Source organism: Argiope bruennichi, chromosome 9 (genome assembly GCF_947563725.1).
Source record: "Argiope bruennichi chromosome 9, qqArgBrue1.1, whole genome shotgun sequence".
NCBI classification, from domain to species: Eukaryota; Metazoa; Arthropoda; class Arachnida; order Araneae; family Araneidae; genus Argiope; species Argiope bruennichi.
The window spans coordinates 64,292,794-64,317,965 of record NC_079159.1 but is presented as its reverse complement, the minus strand read 5'-3'; the positions used below and the strand labels follow the sequence as shown (position 1 = coordinate 64,317,965).

Below are 25,172 nucleotides of genomic sequence, written 5' to 3'. Positions count from 1 at the left end.
GAATGTATTAAAATGGAAACATCCATTCTAACGAAAATAAAATGAAATAAATAGAAAATTATAAAAATATAAAGAAAATAAAAAAGAAAATTAAAAGATTGTAATTAAATGCTTTATTTAAGGGAAAAGTAATAAAAAAGATTTTTTTTATAAAAAATATATTTATTAGTTTTGTGAGAAAAAAAAGACTGATCACAACTTTATGTATAAAAATACAAGTAATTAAATACAAATCAATAGAACCAATGGAAAAATCAAAAAGTGAATTAAGCCCAACTTATCTGATATGTTAAAGCTAGCCCAGATGCAAAAACAAGTCTCAATAATTGAAATCCGTAAAATTTTATATGAATAGATCAAGTCAGAAAAAAAGGGATTGAATTAAGTATGGAAGCAAAATAAATAAATAGTAAAAAAAAAAGAAACCATATGTAATAATGGAAATAACATAATAAAAAAATACTTTAATATAATGAGCAATTTTTTTTAAAGTTTACACTTTAAATAGCATTATTTCTTCAAAAATTTGTGAAACATGAAACATCAAAATATTGTCTAAAAAATATCAATAAAGAGATATCTATTACAAATAAATCTGAAGAGTTCGATCTTGATTTATCGATTTACTCAATAAATAAATATTTTCTCGTTTTATCAGTGAAAATTCAACAATTTCTAGCATATCATCTTCTAGCCGAAATCTGTTATCAACAGATAAAAAAAATTCACTTTTATCTAAGGCGCGGAAGCAAATATATCAATAAATATTTCCTACTAGCGCTCAATTCAAAGGAAAATTGATAATCTGTTTACGATACTTGACAAATGCTTTCATTTTCAAGACCAAGAGTTATCTATATACTCGTAAAAATGTTATTAATAGACTTGAAATAAATCGAGCCGGAGGAAAGATTTTTTTCATATTTCAAATACTTCGAGTCGATAAATCGGCTTATTTATATATATCAGTTGAAATATGCTAAAAAAACATCATCACCTCCGAGTAATTCAAAAATTTTAATTGCATTAATCTGAATTGTATGTAAAAAATAACACATTACACCATTTTTTAGACGAATGACTTCTAGCAAAAGAAATGGAATATATTTTAAATATCATAGAAATAAGAATGTAGATTCGAAGATGAAATAAAAGAAAAAATAAAGAAAGCGAATTTAGCTTTGGATTTGTGGGAATAGTTGACCGAGTGTTATATCTGGGTTGAAGCAATGTTACCGCTAAATTTTACTGCTTACTAAATTTTACTTACTTGCTAAATTTTATCTCTAACATAGAAAGTTCCACTACATTTTAAAGGAAAAAGTGCTTTAAAAAAAGTCCGTTCTGTCACTTAGCAATGCGCATTGAGTGGATTTCGATTCTTTGAGATCAAACTGCTATGCAGCCTCAAACATGTGTACTTCCTACATGTTGTTTTATTTTCTTTCTTCTTATATTTATTAATTTATTGTGTTTGTTTTATGTGCTGTTTTTCATCATTTTATCTGATTCTGAATGCGAAAACAATAATATGATAAAATTAATAACGAAAACGCAGTCTTCAGATATAATATAGGGAGGTGGCTGAAATTTTAATAGATGAGTCATCATTGCTAAAGGTATCATTACGTAAGCAAATTCCTTTCAGATATTTTAAACGCCTTTATTCACTTTCAGCACTTGCCATTCAAAATAAACGTAATTTTGGTCAAATTACGCATTGATGCCAACTATAACCTGTCTATGAATATTAATGGAGCAAATGATCACACATGTTTGAATAAGGTGGGATGTAAATTATGAAACGACAATATCTAGAATATTCGAAATTTGGCATAGAAGGCGCTGTTTGCATCTTCAAGGATTTTTTTAAAACGTATCATGTGTTGCTTCGTTTAATTTGCTATTCATGAATTCCAAAAGCGAGTAGGTTTTCCAACAAATCTCTTTCAGAAACATTTATTTACTATTGCTTTTTGGGACTAAGACCAACCATAATTAAACTATGACAGTAATCTGGAAGTACGGAAACTAACCTTTTGAGGAAAGATTTGTATTCAATTTAAATATTACAGTTATTTAAATAAATATTAAGCATGTTAAGAATTTGAAAAGAATGTTCTATCAAAATTTAGATTTCAAGGATTCATAATTTTGGTAGATAATTAAAAATTGTTTATCAATTATCATAGGAACATAATTTTATCTTTTTAAATAAAAATATATTGAATTGTTATTAGCCAAATTTTGAAGCATATAATATTGTAAATACGAATTCTCTATGAGTTATGAAATATTACAATGACATTAATATTTTGTCCAGTACAATTAGTCAGATTCTTATCTAATCCACTGTGTCCATTTATACGGATTATTTATTACTTATTATTATTATTTATTACGCAACATTTATAAACACCAAGCTTAAATATTATTAATTAAAAATGTCACAGTTATAATAAATAAAAATATTTAAAAAAAATCACAAAGTTATTAAAATAAAAACATTAACCTAAAATAAATCCTAATGAAATAAAATTTCAAATTTATTTAAACGTGAAATTTAATTTACCAATTTGTTAAGAAGGACCGTTTAATGTTCATCGCCTAGAATAAAAAAAAATCTGGGATTAATTGCATCGTTTATATTTATAAATAAAATTTTCATACTTAAGGTAGATAAATTTAATTTAAAAATACAGAAGAAACCTCTTTAGTGCATTCTTCAAGGGGTAATTGGAAATTGACGTACTATCGAGACCGACATGCTATCGAACCTTTATTCGAAATTCCACAAAATATTTATTTTAGCCATATAAAATAATGATATGTCTACATTTTATTATTTCATGATTATTTTAATATATCATAATAATTACAGATAATATAACAAATTTAAAAATAATTTAAAACTTTAAAAAATTATGTCTTTTTTTAAAATAACCGAATAATAATTAAGCGCTTTCATTGAATTTCCAATTTTTAAGTAACATATACAGATGTTTAGTTTTTTTCCTTGAATTTTGTGTCTTCGTAATAGAATTAAGTCCTGTGATATTATAGTACTACTAAAAACGTAATTTTTTACTTTATGCAATATATCTTCTAATTGTATATCGTCTTTCACAGTACCGTAGCTTTAATTTTTTAATCTTAATGCAAACTAAGAAGATACTAAATAAAACATTAATCGTCCAAAAAGAAAGTAAATCATGAGATTAAATAGTTGATTAAGTGATGACAGTGATTAGATTTAAAAAAATTAACAACGAAATTATAGTTGAAAATTATGCAAAAAACATTTTAAAAGATTAAAAAAAATCAGAAAAACTGCATGACAACTAAATTGATATAAAAAATATATTTTTCGAATTTTGAAACGGGTATAAATTTTTCTTTGCAAGTCAGAAATACATCAAATTTCGTTTAGCTTTAAAGTAAAATACGTGCCAACCTTCAAAGCACTTTTATTTAAGAAATGATTTTTTTATGAAACATTAATACTTCTAGTTATAATGATGCCTGAGATTGTAAATTCAAATGCTGTTTTGTAGAATTTTTATTTTATTTTCGAAATTTTAAACATTCTTGGTAGAAATTTAATAAACACTGCTGTTTACGTTAAATTTTCTGCAACGCATTTTAATGAATGTAATTCGCTTTTTTTAACATACTGCTTATTTCTTTCAACATAATTATTAATTCAACACAACATGAAGCAAGCTTATTTATGTATTCTTTATATTTGCAATATCTTTTAAAGTTACTGAAATATACTAGAATTTATACATAAAACATGAATTAACAAAAAAAAAAAAAAATACTTCACAACTAGAAATTGTCCTAAAAATAATTACAGGCTATACTTGAAGTCCAGAACGCTGAGATGTGCAAAACCTTGTGGGCAAAACTTTATATAAATATCTCAAAAACCTCTTAAGAAATTATAATTTTCGCAATAATAAACAAATTAAAAAAGTAAAAATCGTTGTTTCCCAGAAAACGTGAAAATAAAAGTTTTTATTTTCCACAAAAAATTTCGGATATATCATAACACTTCAAAATTTATCGTTTTTCTATATCAAGCATTCTTTAATCTCATTTTTAATAAACTTTTAATATTTTTCTAGTTAGTTTCGTTTCTAGTTAGCTAGTTTTAATTATTTCAACACCAATTCCTTTGTAGTTTTTTTTATACTTTCTGGTACAAATTTTGTATAAAAACAATTATATGCGGGTGTTAAACTCAATGGCCAACATTGAATAACAAAACTATTATCTCAATACCAATAATGAAAGTGTGGAATTGAGAGAAAATGCTTTTTAAAAAAATATATTCCACAAAACAAAACTGAACGACTTTTTTTAATTCCCTGCATTGCCACGGTGACACTTTTTAAAAAATAATTATTGTTGTAATGTTTTAAATAAATTTATTTTATTTGATTGTATCTGTGAATCCTGGTCAATTTCGGGAGTTTTTTTTTTCTTTTGTGAAAATTTCACCTGTAATGCCCCTACTTTTCGGACATTGTCCATGCATTGGCTTTTGATTACTGATAATATGATTTGATTTTGATAACAATGAATAAAGTAGCTATTACAGCTCATTATATATTTTTAAAAATACACCATTAAAATGAATAATAATTTTATAATTCCGTAATGCAGAAAGTACAAAGCATTAATTTAATCGAAATGATAATCTGTAAATCCAAATTAAGTAAATAAACAATTGCCAAATTCGCCTAAAACTGTAATAAATAATTAATTAAGCTTTAATTTTATGTTTAAAAAAATTAAAAACATTGTATATTAAGATAATTTAAGAGTAAATAAACAGCTGATTAGAAGCATTGTTAATGCAATTTAGTTTTACCTTTTCAAGAATTTTACTTCCAGTTTATAATTTTGATAACAACTTTGCTTATAAAAAAGTAAAGCATCTTGAAAACTTAAATGAGTTTAAGTTTACTATTAATTATTCAAAATAATTAAAATAATCAAAACTTTTTACGAGATTTTTTTTGGTCACATTTTTTTGAATAAAATCCTTAGAAAATTTTTTAAAGAATCTCCCCAATGGGTACACCTTCAACTTCCAAAATATATCTGAGCCGGATTTGTTCGATTTAAGAACACGTACGTATATCCAGATACAGATTCTCCTTTATTACTAGTTGATACATACAAATCAAAATATTTATTTTTATTTCAGTAATATTTTTAATAGGTTTCTCTTCTTTTATAAAGTAAATTGTAAAGAAATGCATTGATTTCTATTTTGTTTTGAAAAATATTCTGTCACTTGTTTTGTCGCTTTGGATTCTACTTAAATCAACTTGATTTAAATTTGCAAATCAAAACGTTTCTGCATAAGATCTTAGATAATAGTTTATGAAATATTTACGAAATTTAGATTTTTTCAAGTATAAAAATGCAAAGGATTTCATTGGGAGCATGGCAAAATGACATCTTAAAGAAAACTAACTAGGAATCGATGTACTTGGATATTACGCCACTCTTTATTACTAAATACTATGAATTCGATTAGAATCTTATTAAATAATTAATTGGATAATAAAAATAAATGTACGTATCTCACCTGATGGAAAGTGTTTTGAAGAAACTAAAATAGTAAATCCAGCTGCCAGAACGCGCGGGAAAATGTTTCATTCCGCGGTTTGATATCAACAAATTACATCTGCCTCATAAATCGCGCATCAACTATAAATCAAATTTAAAATCGTAAAGCCTCTACACCTCAAAGAACAATAGATAACAACAAAGGTGACCCATCAAAGCTGATTCGAAGTGATTAAAAATCGATCATTGATTTACTTTCTCATACTTTTCCACAATTTATTTTTCTTTCGTAGACAGATGTTTTCAATGCGTCTGCTTCTTCTCGAGAATAATACTGCCATCATAGACGCGACTGAAACATTCGCATACATGTTATGACGATGTGTTATCTTGTTTTCACTTGCACTTTGTTTACTTCCTGTATGATGAATGGAAGCGTCTAATTTTATCTGAGTGAGTTATTAATAATTGACGATTGTCGCCGGAAGAAAACTGTTTTTATTCATTTAAGTAAAGGCGAAAGCTCACAAAATGTCAATATATATCTATATGTTAACTTTTCTGTTGAGATACATATGCATTAAACAACAGTTACTGGACCGTCGTTAATTTGGATTAATTGACCTCATCTTCGCAGTGCAATACATCCTGTTTTGCAAATTCTAAAGGGAAAACTTACAATTTCCTTTCAGTTAATTCAGAGGAAATTCAATTTCAGAGGATGTACATGGTGCGAAAGAATTGAATAACATAATTTGTTGAAAGCTCAGAAATTAAAACGTAAAACTTATGAAGCTATGTGAGGTCCATCTTGGGATAGATTTCTTTAAACCATCTCTAGATGGCACTAACGATAGCAATAACTCTTGTATCTCCTCTCCATAATTCTACAAAACAACAACCTAAGACATTTGACTCTGATAGAAATAAAGGGCATGAGGTTCGAATTTTCTGGGAAATCAGATGTTAAATCGCGACATGCGGTCCTAAAGTCGAACCTCCGCAGTTTCATAATTATTTTCTACTAGCTAGCGTCATAATGGTTAGCCGGAAATTTTCATTATGTTTAATTAGAATTAAATCTCTTATATAAAACTTCATGTTTATGATCCCCACAACAAATATTGTCGAATTACGATTTACAATAAAGTTTGCTCCTAGTATACATAAACATTTGTAATGGAGTCAAGTCCCATGGCATCACCGTTCCCTTAAACAATGTAATTTCGATAATTACATTAAGTTTACTGGGTAATTTATTTTACAGTGTATATTATCTTTTGCAGTAATGCAATTTCAAATTTTTGATTCTTCATGTAAAAAGGCCGTGTCAGAAAAAAAAATGTTAAAATTCGTCTTCCTTAATTTTCAATAAAGGAAGGAAACCACACGATTAAATATTGGTGAATGGTTTGAATTTCATTGAAATAATGAAATTTATTATTCAAACTCGGGGTCCGGGATCAACAGACTAATCCCTTTGCATTTTCTGTGACAGTCCTAATACTTGGCATTATAAATGATTGAAAATATGTTTAGATAGACTATGGGTTTCTTGATGTAGTTGGAAGCCTTAAAAATAATTGGACTCACCGTTAAAAGAAGGGAACACAAATAGATCTTCCTATTCTTAAAATATTTTATTTAATAATCATTTCAGTTTTGCATAATCTTAAAATGTATCACGTACTGTATTCGCCAAAATATTAATCATAGGCACAGAGCAGTTTTGTTATTGATAGACAAATTCTTGAATCAAAATATCAATTATGAGTGTAAAATAATTTGTCAGTTTTGTTACTGACAACAAAACTCTTCAATCAAAATATCGATCACTGTACACAACAGTTTGTTAATTCTGTTACTGACAGTAAAATTCTTGGATCAGTGGCAGATAAGTCGAATTCACGAAAGAATATTTCACCAACAAAATTTATTTCAACTGCCAAGATGATATACGTTGTAATATTGGTATTTTTTCCGTTAGCTGGGCACAAGCAAAATATCACCAAATATTGTAGAATTCCGCCAAATTTCTTACGCTAAATTTACGTTTGGATCCCAATTCATTAGCCGCGCGCAAGCAAAAAATCGCCAAATAATGTAAAATTCCGCCAAATTTCTTACGCTAAATTCGCGTTTGGTTCACAATTGGCGACATTTGCGCCCGGCTAACGGAAAAGTGCCTTGACATTAATAAATATTGATTGCCAGAGTGTTGTATATTTGCAGGAACTTCACGATGTGCACTTCAAGTGACGAGTAATAGGTCATTGTTTTCTACTCGAATCAATCAATTAATTCATTATAAGACACGATTATTTTAGTCTTATCCAGATGTTTATGTGGATATATTATGTGGAAGATAAGGATGTTCCCACACATTGTAAGTTACTATTCTTTGGCAAAACGTTCCACATGCCAAGTTTTGAGTTAAAAGCTTGGCCAACCTGATGTAAAAGTATTATACAGAATAAAAAAGGTTTTACAAGAATAATTGGTGTAGCGGAAAGTTAGAATTAAAGAAAGCTTGTATTTGCATAGATTAAAATAGCACAGAGTCCATTGGCTTTCACAGCATTCATTGGGATTTGGTCCATTTCCTTTTCTTCATATTCCATGATTTTTCGCTTTATTTTATTCTTGTTTACGCCGAGAAGATTTAACTGCAAAAATAATCGGCAATTAACTTAAGTTGATTATTAATATTAATAATCAGATTTCTTGAGAAGATAAAATTTCGAAAACCATGAGAATCTATGTCCAGTTTATCTCAACATATCGTGCGCAATGCTTGCAGTTCTTAAAAGATATTTTTGTAAGAATTTCTTAAAGTCTATTTTTATTCATCTTTTTAGAGAATAAGAATCACGAAATAAATAAATCACATTATCGCTTATTGTCCTTTTAACAACGTACAATATAACGAGAAACGTACCTATCCATTGTAATTTTTCTGAAATATTTTGACTATACCAAAAACCCATCTTCGAATTCAAAATCACTTTAAACATTACATTTTCAGGAATTTAATGCGAAGATGTTTCCAGGCTATTTCAAAAATGAATTACCTAGAAATTCCATACTAAGAAGGAAGATATCATAATAAAATGAAAATATTAAGACAAATAATTTCTCATTTGTCTTTATATTTTCTACAACACAATGCCGAAAACAGTCATTGTCACTTTCATCTGAAACTTCACAAATTCTGTGAAGCAATCTTTCCCAAGGGCACAATAAATGGTTGAACTATGTTGTCCAGTATTTTAAAAGGACAAAACACAGGCAGTAAAATTATCTATAATTTTAGTGAAACAATTCCTACAACATGCCATATACCGATATCCACTTCATGCTATCATAAATAGTACCCAACAATGAACCCCCAATTGACAGCTTCATTCTAAGTGTCATCATATCTTAACAAGGCCTCACAATGATTATCTTCTTAAGAACATCCCATTCTAACAGGAACTAGCAATAAGTCTTTCAAGCAAGTGTGAAGTTACGACACATTATCCTGCACTCAGTATTATTTTGAGAGGTAGGTGTATGTAATGGAGCTGACATCCATTAGAGGACAAACGGTTGCCGGCAGGAGTTAATATTTTTTTCATCCCTTTGCTCAACCCCATCACTGCAGCAATTATTTGGTAGCATTGTTCGGACAATTAAGTGCATCCTGTTTGAAACCGATTTAACAGTCGGTTTCGGCGTGGGCAGTGGGATTTCAACCCTTCCGCTCTCGATAAACGATTGAAAAAAAAAAACTGAATTAAATAAGGAAAGTGAAGTGCGGTGGCTATCATTCCTACTTGTTGATAGTGAAGAGGAAGATCTAGTGGCTTAGTTGAAAGAAAAAGCTGAAGTCGAATGTACCGTTAGAGAAATAATGTTAACTTTTCTTCTCTCTTCTTGTATTCCACGCAGTCATAAAACAATTTACTTTAATAGCCGCCTTTGACGACCACTGATTTTCCCTGGAATGTTAGTTATATTCATTTTCAATCAAATTTTTCTTAAGTAGCTTCAATATTCCACCAAATTAGTTAGTGTTACTTATGCACTTGTCATAGACAAACCCGCTGACAAAATCAGCGATTTAAGCCGAGTTTTGTGCAATAGCTTCTGAGGAAAAGGCCTCTGAGCACCCGAGGGTAGAAGTGCAACTTCTAGCTCATATGAAAATGACACACAATCGCAAGCACAACCCCTTTTTACGATGGGGGGGATGCTTTCACACATCTCACAGATACAACACTTGGGGAAGAACAACCATACTCGAACCGGGATGCCTAGATCACGGAGAAGACGCGCTACCCTTAAGCCAGGACATCGGCATCAAAATAGTATTTACTAATATTAAATTATAATAGAAATTTTAGCTATCTAATTTTAGACAACTTACACTTGTTTCCTTTATTATAAACATTAACCACAAAAAAAAAATCAATCACATGATTCCACTTCAGCATGAAAAGCACAATTATATAAGTTTATGCAACCTCTAAATATACAGTGACTTTTGGTGGTGTTGTCAGTTTACTCTTTTATTTGGCATGTAATACACGGGGTTGTTTATATAGCGAAAATAGCGCCACTTTTTTCTCAAATAGTATGAGTATGTCTAACAATAGGTTTGCAAGAGTGTAGTATCCAGATGAAAAATGAAAGAATAACAAGCATGATTGTTCTTATAACGTCTTATTGTCCTTATTATTTTTTTCCTAATAACAGACGAATAAACTATGAATCTCATTCGTATTACTATCGTCAAGATTATTTAATTCATTTTGCGGTTGTATGTCAAACAATTTTCGAAAAATTTCTTAATTCGTCAGAATTTCAATAAAATGTTTTTCATCAAGTATATCTCAAGCTTAGTTAAGAAAATATGCACAAGGAAAAATGTAATAACTTAATTAATCAATAAAAAATAATCAATTTCTAATTCTTAATTAATTTTAATAAGTTCATTAGACGATGAGAAAATCCTTAATTGATGATAGTCAATTTCGTGTCTCCGTCATTTCCTTGAGTGAATGCTTCATAAATTTTCCATAGATGATATTTTTTGAAACAGTTTTAATGTTTCATTTAGTTTCTAAGACAATTAAGTAATTCTTTCTCTGTCGAAATTTAGTAGTCTAATGCAAACGTTTTTTTAAAATTAAAACCAGCGGAAGTGGTCTCCTTAAATTTTTTTTTCGCACAGTTCATGAAGAAGACATTCACTTACATAAAATTACGGACTTTGGGCCATGAATGCCAGAAGTTCTCCGATTTTATTTTCAGAGTCCAGTGCATGAGAATTCTGGGTTTTGTAATATAGAAAGAAAACTGAATATGTATTTTTGATGCTTTTTTTACGGCTGTTTGATATAGAATTACAACTGTAGTTCAAAAGATCAAATACCAAAATGTATTTATTTAAGTCATTGAGCTTTCAACCAATCGCATTTACTCGCATGTGTAAATGCAGATCGATATTGAAGAATACAATTTTGATACATAAACACATTTTAGATGCTAAATATTTGAATCAAATTTTAGTTATTTAGCTTTTAACGTTTTGTGGTTATTGTGTTTACTTGTTCTCAGAAAGACGATCAGTAGGACAGACAGATGTCCTCGAAAAGAATTTTCTTCAAACTTTGATAGAAATATGAAAATTTGGGATAACGATTAAACACCAAATTTTATTCATCTAGAACCAAGCGTTTTTGAGTTAATATTTTCAAAGGAAGACTAACGGATAGTCATAACTTTTAACCCTTTCTAAGGCCGTGGGAAGTATGCTTCCCACCAAATTTATCAATCTTTGTATGAAATTGTGTAGGTTGGCATAAGTTCTGACAAATTTTTTTAGTAAGTCAGAAACTTAGATGTTTCAGTTCTTTATCTCAGACAAAATAATGTGTCTTGATTTGTTACTTAATTATTAATTAACCTAATTAATTAATTATTCAAATTAAGTTTATCTAATGAGATAAATGAATCCCTTTTCTTATTCCAATTTCAAGTCTAAAAATATTTTAACATAATATGACTAGAAAAAAAAATGGCCCTTTAAAGGGTTAAAACATATTTTTCTGACTGAAATGTGGAGATCCTTCGAAAATTTGAGTTCCAATTTTTCGACAATTACAATAATTTTTTTCATTGTATATTTCGTATAAGTGAAAATTAAAAAATACAACTTCAAATTTGAGAAAATTCAGTTTAGATCGTTTTCAACAACTTTCTTTTCTCGTTTATAGGACAATTTTATTTACAGATGCGAAAGAATATGAAATGCTACGTATGCTGACATCGAAAAATGCAAGAGAAAACGTAACTTGAAATGTAATGAAAGTAATCATTGCTTTATAGCAAAAGGTGGTTGGGAAAAATATCCATGGTGAATGTTTTATGATTTTGAACGCGATATCAAAATCATTTTGTACTCTAAATGTATTAAATTATTAAATTTAATTTTCACTATAAAAGCAATGAATTTAATTTTGTATATTCACATATATTACGAAAAAAAAATTACTGACGAATTCTTTGACTTTTCCTTTTAAAATGGGACATTTAATTTTGGGGAAAAATGAAGCAAACCTGACAATTATAAGTGGAAACAGAGATATTGTACACATATGGCAAGGATAATACTTTGGCGATTAACTGGTTTGCCAAGAGTACTAATTTCAATTAAATGTTTTATAAATGACCACGACTTGATGCTTATGATCACAACGAAGTACTTTATGCATCAAATTTTGTTAGACATTTAAGCTGAATTATATTCATAGTTTCAATTTATTTTGTTTATTGTTTACATAAATACTCTTAATGACGTCGAGTTCCATGACATCATAATGCAATTAAAAACTGGCGTGTGTCTGGTTAGTCTGTTCTCAAATTGCACATTTTCTTCGGCAATAATGAAATTTCACTTTCTAATTCCTCACGCAAACTACGCAGATACTTATCAGAATCTCTCTTCCGTTGCAATTAACATTGAAAAATGAATATTTAAATATTTGATAAACAATGAATATGGTTAGAATTTCTTTGTAACAGTTAAATTAACTGATGAAAATTAACCCAAAAATATTTCTTTAATGTCGACATTTAAAGGGAAATGCACAGCAGTTAATTTGGTATCAACAGAAAAACTATTTTTCAAATTTTAAGAGTTTAAAAAAAATTATTTTTCGCTATGTTATTTTCAAGAATTGGTACAACGCTAAAATCCACCTCTTTCTCAATTTGAATTTCAAAGAATCATCCGAGATTTTCCCAATTTTAGAATTATATCTTTAGTAAATTTATCATTAGTATAGGTACAAATACTTCGGTTCAATTTAGTTAAACTAATTATTTTAATACCTAATAATTAATTTAAATGAATGTGTGAATAAAGCAATTTTCATTAATTTATAAATAGCTATTTAAAGAAGTTTTATATGACCAAAATATTTAATTTTAAAATCTGTTTTTAAAACTCTGTCTGAAAGAATACAACAGCATGAAAAGATATTTTAGTTTTAAATTAAAAAGAAATAACCTGTCCTTTTTTTTATAACAAAAATATGGGTTATTTCCCATTTTCATTTGCAAGTAAAATGCAGGATAAGAAAACAAAGTAATTCGTATAAAAGTTAACAACAGTTAACATTAATACGAGTTTAAAAAACAGTAAAAGTAAATGATGATCTATCTAATAAAACATTTCAGCAACTGTCCAAAGAAAATTTTTAATGCTAAAATGTTCGTGTTCGACCTTTTTCAATTTAAAATTGCTTATTTTAGAAATGAATTAAAAGATAATGCATCTCGATAAGTCTTGATAAAGTCTTCAGTTTTTAACCTTGTTAGGCATGAAAAGATCTCCTAGTTTTGATAAAATGTCTCTAATGTCTTGTTTCAGATCAAAAATTTAAAGAACTGCAAAAGTAATTTCTATTTCCATTTAAGAATAAGGTAGATAGATTGATTAAGATATGAAAACAGAAGGTAATCAACAATTAATTGGCAATAAAAATGCAAATGTAGTGTAAAACAGTAAAAAGAAAGATAATAATGGATTTGATTGCAAGACTAATATATCAATCAGTGTTGTTTTAAACCAAATAAAATAGGTTCATTAAAAATAATCGAGTCAATATTAATTCCAGGAAATTCCTGCATTTTTGTGTAAACAAAGAAGAAAGCAAACAATAATGCAATTCCGTGTTGAGCTAAATTGTTTTTACAAACAATGTGACTTTGAAACTATCCATTTGAGAATGAAATTGCTGTTCAGAAACTATCGTAATATACTGTGTTTGAGTTTACGGTGTTTTCTTTTATGGATTATCAATAAAAGCGAACAAGAGTCCCAGACTAATTGAGCTGGTTCTGACTTTCTGAAAGTTAGTTCATTAAAACACTACTTATGCTTCAAATCAACTGTTAAAAAAATGTGAAGATATATGTATAATACTTTTATGTATATAATATTTATATGTATAATTACCTTTTTATTTAAAAGTTTTGAAAATTAAATTTAGGTACACTTTTTTGAAAATTAACCATCTTCCAAAAAAAAAAAAATGAGAATCCAAAATATTTATTAAAAACTAAGGCTCTTTTCTAATTTGTGATAAACAAATGAAATTCCGTATTTTCCCAGTCAATTAATCGTCTTATTATAAAAAAATTCTTGTGTCGATCTTACTGAAATTAATAGTCCAATCAATATAAGTTTTAATTAGAAAAATAGCAGTGTAAAACTGAATTTTACCACATTGGTAGATGAAAAGTTTTATAGAAGTCCTCTAAAATATCCCTATAGCTTCTTTTTAAGGCCCCCTTAAAAGGCCAAAAGGCCCCCCCCCATTTACGGAACATCTCTTATCTCTGTAATTAATGATCAGATCAAGTCCATGTTCTATTTATTACTAGCCACCTTTGGCAACCTACTGCCTTACCGGGAAAAAAGAGTAAGATTTTATTTTCAATTAAATCTCTTGTGCATAATTAAAAGTTCATGATTTCTTCAAGAAAATATTTTTATTTATTTTATTTTTATTTATATATTTCCCAAACTATGACAGACATCAAAGTCATGTTATTTTAATAGCGTAACAACTGATTTGTCCATTGAGTTTTTCCTAAGAGAATCATGAGGGCTGCAGTGGGCTGGTGGCAAAGTCTCGGTTTCGGAACCGGAGAGTTTCCTGTTCGAGACCCGATTTCGAACCATAGTTAAGTGGGCTTGGTGTACGTTAAATCCGTCGAAGCCAAACACCCTCCCGCTGGTTTGGTGTAGAAGTTTGGAGAGGGGAGTGCCAGCTCAAGTGACGCACTTGTCATCAGACCACGGTTCAAAATTATGAGGTCTGTCCCAAAACAGCTCTAATGTTGCTTTAAAATGAGACGTTAATATAACTAAACTTAATAGAATCAAATCACATGCTATGATAGCACTATTAAAAGAGTTTGTAATGCAATTTAACTTTCTTGATGTTATAACATTAATTTTTTTTTATTCCTTACCAACTGGTTTGTCTGGAATATTAGTTATATCAGATTTCAGATAAATCGTTTAGATGCAACTTCAGGTATATAATTCCATCAAATTGTCCGATTTTAAAACTGCGTTATTTTAATTGTCTTACTTACTCTGTATATTGTGCACACGAATCTTTCTAATGGAAACAGTTCCATAACAACCTACATCACAGCATTATTAAAAACTTAATTTTTCTGTTAATCTTATCTAAATTTCGTACTACTGTATCTTCAATTTTTTTTTTATTTATCTTGTAAACTAAACAGATATTAAATAGAATTCTACTTCCTTAAATTCCAAAAATGGGAAAAAATCTCGCGATTAAGCATTTTATGAAACAATAAAAATTATTTAAATTTTAAACTTATTATTTCTAGGCAATTATTTAATCTATTGTTGGAAATCAGGCTTTTTTTTTAATTTGCCTACATTCAGCAAAACTCTCCACGATTGTTAAATTGGTATCATTAAAAAGGTAAATTTTAAAATGTTGTAAATTTCATTTTCATTTTTTTTGCGATAGTATTTTTAGAAGTCATCGCTAAAGAAAGCCAAAATTCAATTCAATTTTTAATTAATTAAAGTTCTAATAAAAAATTTCAGAAAAATCATTGCGAGTTGCACATTTTTACCCTGCAAGATATACAGGTACCAAATTTGGTAGCTCTAGGTCAAATGGTCTGCCTTATATACATACGCCAACATACCAATACACACATACACAGACGCCTTTATTATTAGTATAGATTAAATGGGCTATAAGAAAGGGTTTGTTCATATTTAAATAAAACTAAATATAGTTTTATAAATTTAGAATATATATATGAAAAATTTAGGCTCCAATACTGATATATCACAGACGTACTTAATTTTGTTCTGCATAATTCATTAATAAAATGATTCTTTCATTCTATAGCGTCCGAAATGTAAAACTTAATGGGTCGTTTCATACACCCATTGTTTTTAGGATAGATAGAAGACAAAAAAATTTACGAGGTTTTTAGACGCAATAAAACGCTGCAGTGCTGGATTCTACTACTGATTATTTCTACAGCTTGAAAATATGTGCATCGATTGAAACTTTCGGTTGTAAATCAAGCAAACCCTTATATCGATAAGAAATTTTTTTAAAAAAACAAAAAAAGAATTCAGCATTTCCTTTGTTGTCAATCAACTGTCTTTTAGCTTCTGATGAACCACATTAAGCCTCAAGGTCAAATGGGGAATCCACAAGAATTTGTTCGGAGCTGGTTCTGACAAGCTGACTCGTAAATATTTACCGCTAAAATAGCTCACGTGGTCGAACGAACTTTTTTTTTTCCATGAATTCGTTAGACCACGCAATTTTGAATCATAAGCAAAGGTTTTATTTTATTTTAATACGACAGTTTTTATTTATTAAGGCATTTAACGATTTTTGCATGCAAACTTTAAATTAGAAATGTTTTTTTTTAATCCTGAGCATTTGTTTGTTATTATACTACGTCGTTTTAAAGAAGGGGAAGAAAAAAAAATGTCCATGTCAGAATCCTAATCATACATAAGTATAGTTATAACTCGAAAAAATTACTTATCAAAAATCACTATCTTTTAAAGTAGAAAATAAAAATTTATTACCTACTATTTTCAATTTAATTTTTTATTAACAAACTTCCTTTTATATGGCTTTTTAAAATGTAGGTGATTAGGCAAAAATCATGAGATTGGCGAAAAATTAATCGCCAACACGAGCTAATAATCTTTTTATAAAATGAACAAACAATATATTCGAATGAAAGTAAATAGCACTGGAAACAAAATTAGCATAATATTTTGGGTTTTATTCGAAAAAACAAATAAACGAATAATTTGCTTATATATATGTAATGATATTTTTATATCTAAATTAACCCTAATTAATTTCCAAATTTTTATCTTAATTCAGCCCATATTAAATTCATTTCTAAAATGTTCTCTTATTTCCTGATCCAATTCCACCTTTTTTAATTTATTAATGCAACAACAGAAGCTCTGTAAAATTTCTGACATCGACAAGTTCCCACATTCCGAGTGAAGGGATAAAAATTTGTCTATCAAACAGATTCTTTTAAAAGATCCTTATAATTCTCTTACCTAAAACGACACGTACAAAGAAATCCCTACCAAAATCTCACAGTATATAATCAAGGAGATAAATATTTCATTAGTTTTCCCCTTTACGCTCTTGTATTTATGTGCCCCATCGCTCTTGCTTGTACATAAATTATGCCTCCTGGGATGGAATAAAAGCGAAGTTTAAAATTTGAAAGTGTCTTCTCTCCCGGCAGCCACGACTATACTAAATATTATATATGTGTGTGTGTGTGTGTGTGTGTGTGTGTGTGTGTGTGCGCGCAAAAATGATTAATGGTGCAGTTCAATCTTGAAGCAAATACAGTCGTGATAAAAAAAAAAAAAAACATAACTTACATTATAAGAAACTTAAATGGAGTTTTCAGATATCTGCTAGTCCGAATCATGGTGAGCAGAGAGAATCAGGACGAAGCTTTGGATAAAAATAAAGAAACTAAAAGAGGTCGAAACAGAAAACTGGCGACAATTGCGATTGCTCAGAAAGCGGATTTCCCCTTTTGGAATTAAAACTCGAACTAAAATCAAATAATTGTTTGCGCAACAGTTTAAACGAATTAAAACTACAGCTGTAAGATCCTAAGAGGAATGGAAAGTTTGAAAAATTCAAAAGTTAAATAGCTTTTTAAAGGTTGAATTTAAGAGGGTAGAAAAGAATTCGCTTTAAAAAAATGTGTGAAAATGGAATTCATTTTACATATGAATACATATTATTCAATATGTATGTTGCTTTTATTTGAACTTCCGAATCTTATTTAGAAGAAAAACCAAGAAATTGCAGAATTAGAATTATTTAACAGAAATATTAACAATTAAAAATTAAAATTAAACTGAAAACTAGGGAATATAATACTGATTTAAAAATCAAGTCATGATTTTCTTGAGAATTTTAATGATGATAAAAGATATTAATTTAAATGCTACGATAGTTTGTTATTTTTCCCTTTCATTCTTTTCTGTTGTGTAGAAATATTGTAAAAAATAATTGTGTGAATATTCTAAAAAAGGAACGAGTTTTTTTTTTGGGGGGGGGCTAGAAGAAAGGTTTATACAGCTGCATTTCTTTAGATTTTCACAGGGAAACTAGGGAATATAATACCGATTTAAAAATCAAGTCATGATTTTCTTGAGAATTTTAATGATGATAAAAGATATTAATTTAAATGCTACGATAGTTTGTTATTTTTCACTTTCATTCTTTTCTGTTGTGTAGAAATATTGTAAAAAATAATTGTGTGAATATTCCAAAAAAGGAACAAGTTTTTTTTTGGGGGGGGGAGGGCTAGAAGAAAGGTTTATACAGCTGCATTTCTTTAGATTTTCAGAATTCGCTGTTAGAAAAATACGCGTATATATTTCGAAAATAATCCTATATATATTTGCCTTTTTAATTCCTCGTTTATTAAGTGCAAACTGCCTTTGGTAACCAATAGGTTCCCCTCCAATATTGCTTATGTTTGTTTTCATTTAAAAGTCATATCATTTTATTAAGTCATAATCGTAAGTCATTTATGCATACCTTAATCTGAGCCACCTTTTTAATCTGCCAAATTTTTGATTAAATTTTTTAAAGAATTGATTTTCTAAAGATGTATCTATTCACCGAATCAAAAATGCAATGAGCGGTGTAACCGAAATTCGGCATAAAACCAAAATTGAAAATTTGCATGAAATTTTGGATGCAATCGGTCTGAGCCAAAAGGCTCGAAATACAAACTTGATATTCTTCACTATTTATAGAAATAACACATAACGCTCCATAGTTCGCAAGTACACGAAAAAATTTAGAAGAGAACTTCCCGAAAGTCCATATTATCTGACCTAACAATAAGGTAGAATGTATGTGTGTAGAGAAATAAGTTCGCCGAAGTTTCCAGAATGAAATGGCAACTAATGCCTGCGAATAACGTTGCTTATGCTAAAGCGTTTATTCAGAAGAAGAATGTTCTGATAGATAACATTCGTAGTTCTTAACTTTCTTCTTATAAATATATCTAGAAAAAAAAATCAATTTTCTACATTTCGCTCATTTTATAGTGTGAGTTGAATAAGAAGGAAACATAAACCCGGTTCATATTCAGCGGTGTGTGTGCTGGGACTCTATAGGTCATTTAACCTGGAATGTCCAAATTTGGAATTTATATATTTATAATCCATATTTGAATGTTGGGAAATGTGAAAGTGATAGTTTGATTTTTAAATTTTTTAAATTAAAACTAATTAAAAATAAAGAGGAGTTTTGCCGTTTTTCTGCATTTATTCTCGAAAATATTGTAACACAAAACTGATTTTACACAGTATTGACATTTATAAAATTATCTGTATTATGTTTGTAGTGCCTCTGGGACATAACTGCATTAAGCTGGTTCATGTAATTATTGCATTGAACTGATGTAAGACTATTAAAATAACATGACTTTAATTTCTCTTACAACTTATCGTTTAAAAACAATTTGCTAATGGAATTATGAGCATCAATATATGCATAAGAAATTCAATAGAAATCAATCAAAACAAAGTTATGCCTAAGAGATTTAAATAAACTAAATTGAACCAATATTCACTTGGAGCCAATGATCAACAAAAGCAAATAGTGACTGAAAAATGTTAATTAATGTTTAAATTAATTATAAAATGGTAAATTAATTATAAATTATGATGATTAACTAATTGAAGATCATGAGTTGTTTCAGTAAGGACATTTTAATCAAATAATGAATAATTTATTTAAATAATTAAGGTCAGAATTAATTTTCAAATTTTACCTTGTAGATTGAGATAATTTATTTTCAAGAATTCTTCATATTGGTTTTTGCAGCATAACAGAGCCAAATATGGACCTGGCACCATTAAATCTAATTACAGTAATTATTGTTTAATATAATTTAATCAATGTTTAATAAAACATATTTTGTTGAAAAACATTCAAAAATTATAGTATGTTTTTAAATAAGACATATTTTGAATTATCTGAATTCTTGACGTTAAGCAAGTCAACTTTTCAAGTTGCGGCTCTTAGCTTGGCATAATTGTGATTAAATAACATGGCTTCTCAATTATCTGAATTCTCGATATTATGCTACAAATAAGAAAGGAAAAGAATTTTGACACATAATTCCTTGTATGGCAATAGGTACTTAGTAAGAAAGTATTTTCAAAAATTTTATATTTCTTAATAATTAAAAATTAATTCAAATTTTAACATTCCTTCTCCATAGTTTTGGAATATGTTTTCAGACAAAAACCATTTTAACACCATTTTAAAATTCTAAACATTAGATTTTAAGTGATACACATTCATTTCTTTGCAATTTTGCTTTAATTTTAACAAATAATTTAAAATTCATATTAATGCAAAGAATAGAAAGGTTTTTATTGTTGAAATAAAACTCAAATTCACGTTATATTTAACAAGCTTTCAGTCGCGCGATTTCTCCAATGCTAATGCAATGATTAAAAGATAGCGTTTTTTTAAAAAATAATTTTAAAGCGGATTTTTCCTTTTTGCTTTTTTTAACATGATTATATTTTAAAGCAGTCATCCTTTCTTCAAATTAATTGATACAAAATTTGTTGTGTTAAACTACGGCTTCTGCAATGATTTCAACCAAGCAAAAATAAAATAAAAGAGTCAGATTAAAACATTTCATTTTACGTTGGATTTGATCCAGAGAATCAAATATTAATTTTTTTTCAGACATCCAATGTTTCAAACTATGGATATTATATAGTAAACAGAATGAACAAAAATAAAATGTAAATGAATCATTTTTTGTACTTACACATTAACTAAGCAATCTATAACGAGAAAATATAAATACAGTCATATCGAGAAAGTGAATAAAGACTGATGTTCCAGAGATGCAGCAGCAGACTGATAAAAAAGTTATTCTAATAGTGTTCAAGTATGCCCTTGTCGCAAGGTCATGATCTTAATTAATTACCATGAAAATAAGCATAATTAGGAAGGAATGCAAAAGGAATTAAGGCAACTAACATTTGATGGAATAGAACTAGAAAAAAATATTTGATGATAGAAAAGAATTCGCGCAGCAACATTTCAGAATTGGACGAGATTTTAATCTGATTGTTCCGATTTTGAGATACCGAATGACGTTGAAAGGTTAGTTAATGTAAGATAAATTTCAACAAAAGTATCAAAAATGTCCTAGACTAAAATGTCAAAAAGCAGGCTTTATTAGTTTATTTTTAAGATCAATATTGATTAATCTTAAAAATATGAGTTTTATAAGAAAAAATTTAATATAATCAATTAAAATGCAATAAATATAAATTTAATTTATTGCTTATTTAAGATCGTCTCATTTGGAATTCAGTTGTGGAATTAAACATGCTATTATGTTACATAATAGTGCAAGCGTTAATTTAACTATAGGTTCCAGAATAAGCAGAAAAATACATATTTTTGAATAAAACGTCCCTAGAATCTTGTTTCATTTATAAAATAAATAGCTCATATTAAAAAAAAATTAAACGCAGTTAGGATTAAACTTAAAAAAAACATTTAGTCCAAAATGTCTATACTCTTATTCAGGAGGTTGATTGGATAAAAATTCAGATATAATATAGTCATTATTATTTTAGAAAATTAGAAAGAGTAATCATTCTCATTTTAGAGAATAATAAAAAATAATTATTTTTATTTTAGGGAATAACATAGAATAGTCATTCTTTTTTTAAGGAATATCATAGAATAATAAATCCTGTTTTAGTGAATCACATAGAATAATAAGTGCTACTTCAGTGAATCACATCTTTCAGTCTCGTAACTCCTTTGAATATAATTTTATTCCGTTACATATAAATTCATGCTATTATTCAAGACTATGGTAAACTCGCTAAATATCCATGATTAACACAAGTAAGACTAGCTGATCACTTGCCTTATTTTCTCCTCATCATCTCAAACGGTCACGATGGCCTGGTGGTAAGGTATCGGTTTCGGAACCGGAGGGTTTCAAGTTCGAGATCCGATTCCACCATAAAACCGTCGTGTAAGCGAATCTGGTGCTTGTCAAATCTGTCGGAGCCAAACTCCTCCCGATGGTGTGCTGCGGAACTTGGGAGAAGGGGTGACAGCTCAGGTGTCAACCTCGTCATCTGATCGCGGTTCAAAATTAAGAGGTCCATCCCGAAATAACCCTAGTGGTGCTTTAAAACTGGACGTTAGTATAACTAAACTAAAATTCATTATCTCAAGCGCTCCAATTGAATCCAGAAAATCTGACTATTATATGAACATAAATCTGTGCATGTGGATTTATTTAAAAAAATAATATATACACTTTTTGTCAAATCTTGAAGAAATTTAGCACAAGAAACCTTAAGAAAAGTGAAAGAATTCTATCATTTTTTGAAGTTTACAATTTAAATATTAATAAAATTTTAAATTAAAGAATATTTAGATGTTTTACCGGAATGTTTTTTGAAAATATCTTACAAAATTTATTTTTATGTCCTCTAAAAATGTTGAAGGTGGTTAATCTTTTTAGGAATTCATTAGGATTAATAAAACTTCTTAAACTTCTCAGTAATTATTGTAACAATTACATTTTCATCAGCAATTAATTTTTCATCCGATTTATCTTTTTTACAAAATAAATTTTATATGCATTTGAAATTATAAGGAAATCGAAAATACTACCCTCCCCCCCCCTCCAGCCACAGCTACTGGCTCGATATCGACAATTATTGTATCATATAATAGCTCTTGAAGATACAAATGTCATAAATAGTCGTTTGTTCCGTACATTCTAAGGCATTAAGATATATCTAAAAATAACTCTTGGGCAGAGGACCCAAACTTAACTGGACAACATCTGTCAATTTTATAACTCATTTCACAGAGAACAGTTAACTAATCTGAATATTGTATGTATATTATTTAAATTCAATCGCTATCTGTACTTATACTGAAGCAGAATATATGTGTATCTGTGTGTTTTGGTGGTCTACAGGTTTACCCTTGAGCTACTAAATTAAGCAAATATATAATTTGAAAAAAAAAAGGTAAAAAATGCACCTCGTAGCATTTTTTAAAAATTTTAATTAGAATTTCAATTAATTAAAGATCAGGAGAAATTTTCAGGTTTTTTTTTTTTTTTTTTCAATCACTTCAGAAATGTCCAAAACAAAAATAATTTGTATATCATCTTAAAATTCAAAAACCCATTGTCTTCTATGTAATTTTTTCAATTTGGAATCAATTTTCAAAAGTGTTTTAGCATATTTTATAACAATATATTTCATCGTTGGAATAAAATTCAATTTTTTTTCAATGTTGTTACTGATATTTCATTCCAGTTTTTTTTAATATGATGATTCATTTTAGTTTTTCCACTTTAAGTAAGTTTCAGTATAAACTATGTTTTTAATAAAATTTTTGAAATTTGGTTATTACAATTGTCTTCACAATCAGAAATGGTAAAAAAAATGTAAAGTGCGCCCAAATTTAGATACATTATTTAATAACAACACATTTAAATGCTCTCCTAAGAAACAAATGTATAAAAATATAGGCAGAAAATTAAGGAAATGCGCAACACAATGAACAGTATAATGTGTTTTAAAAAAAGGGTGAGCTTTATGTTTAGTAAAATTTGAAATGTATTGAGACATTGTTATATAAAATACTGTAAATTTTTCACAGCCATTAATCCTGCGTGAACTAATCTCCAAATTCAGTTAATTTAAATTTCTTTTGGTTTAATACGATATTGTTCATCAAAATCATTAAAATGCCTTTAATTAATTAAATTTTTAAAAAGTTAAATAAAAAAAGGATATTTTTTATCATGATCTTTTGTTATTTAGTTTAGTTATATTAACGTCCCGGTTTAAAGCAACACTAGGGCTGTTTTTTGGGCGGATCTCGTAATTTTGAACAGCGGTCAGATGACGAGGATGACACCTGAGCTGGCACCCCCTCTCCACACCACGCCACACCAGCGGGAGGACGTTTGGCTAGGACGTTTAGCGTGCACCAGACCCGTTCCCTCCAGTTCCGAAGCCGGGACCTTACCACCCCGATCTTTTTTTATATAAAGTGATCAAACGTCTCAAAGTAAACGGTAATCTTGATTTTGTTTCAGTCAGAAAATTCACCACAATGTGAATTAAATTTCCCGGATTGCCTAATTTTTTTACTGATACCTAAATAATTGATTAAAAGAAAAGAATAGAATGATTATAAATTTTAAAATTTAGCTGTAAAACAATACTTCTTCAGAATTTTATGATAACACATATTATCTCCCCAATTTGACCAGTAAAATATACTACCTACGTTTTTTTTTCTCGTATACAAAATATTGTAACTGTCACAAAATTCGAATTTGAGATTTTATCGAATCTCTAAAATGCAGACCTTTATAAATTCAAAAAACACAGTTTTGGCATTATGTGTATCTGTCTATGCATGCGATAAATAAAAAAAAGCTTTGATCTAGACGGATGAAATTCAGTACATTTACTTTAGACTAAATTTGTAGATTCTATCAATTTTTAAACGAAATCGATTCAGTGAAAGTTCGCGGATGTCTATTTGAACACATGGAAATTCAGTAATTATAAATCGTAAACATACTAGACAGATTAAATTTTTTCACAGACATTCCATCTAAAATATAAGCCTATATCAAATTTGGAACCAGATCCATCAAAGGTTTGACTGTCAGTCGGCTTGCACTTTTACACGCATATAAACGCAATAGCTCATACATACAATGAATGGAATTCGACATGTGTCTTTGTGACTACATCTGTATTGAAATTTGGATTCAATCGGTTGAAAAACAAGTATGAAAAATATATAATTTTTCCTCTATAGATTTAGTAAAACTGCTATATTAACCCCCCAAAAAACCTATATTTCATAACTACTGTTCGTCAATGCCATGGAATACATTCA

At 28.5% G+C, this 25,172-nt stretch overlaps 1 protein-coding gene across 4 annotated transcripts in view; it reads right to left on the bottom strand.

Moving 5' to 3' along the window:
• LOC129984053 (G protein-activated inward rectifier potassium channel 3-like) overlaps positions 1-25,172 on the bottom strand; it is an 88,837-nt gene that overhangs the window by 47,278 nt on the left and 16,387 nt on the right. Inside the window, exon 1 of one of the 4 annotated variants that reach the window (XM_056093820.1) lies at positions 21,025-21,080. The exons of 2 other annotated variants lie outside the window; for them this stretch is intronic. The gene's annotated coding sequence lies outside the window, so the exon portion shown is untranslated. Of the gene's footprint in view, positions 1-5,605; positions 5,929-21,024; positions 21,081-25,172 lie in introns of those variants that run through there. One more of the 4 variants, XM_056093819.1, reaches the window with a different exon arrangement.